Source organism: Drosophila erecta, unplaced genomic scaffold, assembly GCF_003286155.1.
Source record: "Drosophila erecta strain 14021-0224.00,06,07 unplaced genomic scaffold, DereRS2 tig00000367-arrow-arrow-pilon, whole genome shotgun sequence".
In the NCBI taxonomy this organism is placed as follows: domain Eukaryota; kingdom Metazoa; phylum Arthropoda; class Insecta; order Diptera; family Drosophilidae; genus Drosophila; species Drosophila erecta.
Window position 1 is genome coordinate 2176 of NW_020825232.1, and position 2175 is coordinate 4350.

Sequence of the window (2175 nt, forward strand, 5' to 3'; positions counted from 1 at the left end):
AAACTAATAGTGGCAAAGTTTTCTACGAACCGTCGGTACCATCCTGCTAATCCTAGAAATCTTCGTAACTGCTTAATCGAAGTTGGTTGTGGAAATTCTACTATCGCTTTAACTTTATCTGGATTGGTTCTTATTTGTCCATTCCCAATTATAAAACCGAGATATATGATCTCCTTCATACAAAATTTGGATTTGCTGACATTGATAGTGAGATTTGCTTTACGTAAGCATAAAGCTATCTCCTGTAGTAAAAGCATATGGGATTCAAAATCCTCAGACAAAACTAATAAGTCGTCAAGATAAACAAATACTCTATTCCTAAGATGAGCTGGAATGACTCGATCCATAAGACGACAAAGAGTTTGGGCCGCGTTACAGAGACCAAAGGGCATCATTTTATACTGATATAGCGGTCTATTCGGTATTGTAAACGCAGTGTATTGCTTAGAATTTTCGTCGAGCGGTATCTGCCAATATGCATGTTTCATGTCGATACCACTTATGAATTTAGCTGGTGGTAACCGGCTTAAGATGCCGTCTATATGAGGTAGAGGATATGCGTCTCGATGAGTAACCTTGTTTACCTCTCTAGAATCAAGACATAGACGGTACTTGTCTCCTTTCTTTACTAACACGCAATTACTGCTCCAAGCGCTAGTTGACTCTTCGATAACATCTAAGGCTAGCATGTTATCCACTTCAGCGAACATCAGCTTTTCAATGGCAGGTGAAACTGGCCAATGCCGTTGTTTAACAGGACTCGCATTTCCTACATCAATGCTATGTGTGGACAAGGTAGTACGACCTAAACCTTCGGAAGCAAAGGATGGAAATGTTTTTATTACTGTCTCCAGCCGAAGTCTTTCTCTTTCGTTCAGCTCATGATATTTTGGAGAATCTTCATCATCATCCAAAGTACCGATGTCTAATTCAGCAATGGTCGGATTGCTCGTAATTTTATTTAGTAATCCGAACTTTTGCCAAAAATCAATGCCTAAATATACATCCTGTTGAAGTTCTGGTATTATAAATAATTCAAGATTATCTATCGTATCTCCATACTTAATGGAAGTTATAAGTTTTGACACTACTTTGCTTTTTGTTCCGTTTGCAGCGCGAATTTCGCCAGAACATTTTTTTACGTTGTTGTGTTTAAGGAAGTTCTGTGCAGCTAATCCGCCTACACAACTTATTGTTGCTCCAGAATCTAATAAAGCCTTGTAAGTCTGACCCTCTATATTGATATCCGTATAGAGTCTTTGGTCAGAGCTAAGTACTATAGCGGAAATAAGTTTCTGTCGGTCACGACGAACCTTCTTCCAAAATTCTCTCAATCGGATAGTAGATCGTCTGGGTTTTAAATGAATTCCTATACTATCTACTTTACTAAATATTTCTCTACGCTTATTATTGTAATTTTGAATTCTTATGTGTAAGGGTATAAAAGAAAAATGAATATCAGGCTGACCTAAAGGTTCTATCTCCTGAAATTCACGGGCTTTAGTGGTTGATTTTGACTTAGAAACTTCTGAATCTACGGATGTATCTTGTAGCTCAGAGAAACATCCTTTTGTCGGTTTCCCGGATTACAGTTTGGACAAGTCGGTTTGTATTTTTCTTTAAGTCCGCAACCGTAACAAAATATAATTCTTTTAGCCATACAATCATCGAATCTGTGGCCTTGTTTGTCACAATTCCAACAAGTTGTGGTGTTTCGACGTTGAATTTGGTTTACTTTTTCACCTACTCTTACTAAACCTGTTTCCTCTTCTTCGGTGGTTAATTCTGCCACGCAGGAGCGATAAGGTTTCGGCTTAAACGTCCTGAGATTGTTATAAAACTGTTCGTGCCTGCGCACTTCGTATCGGAGTTGTGTTCTGTTTGGGATTTTAAGATGCAACAACTCATGATGTAAGCTAGGCTTCGAATTTCTAACCAATAACTCAACTAATTGTGTTTCGGAAACTCCATTTTGCAGTCTGTCAATCAACCGTTCCATGGTTTCCTGGAAATCTTCAAATGCTTCATTTTCTCCTTGCTTGCGTTTTCGGATTCCCTCCCAAATATCATAATCTGTCTCTATATCTTCGAATCTCTTCCTAAATTCGCCACAAAATGTGTTCCAATCGAAATTTGGATTGTTTCGATGAAACTTCCAATACCAATCGCTTGCTT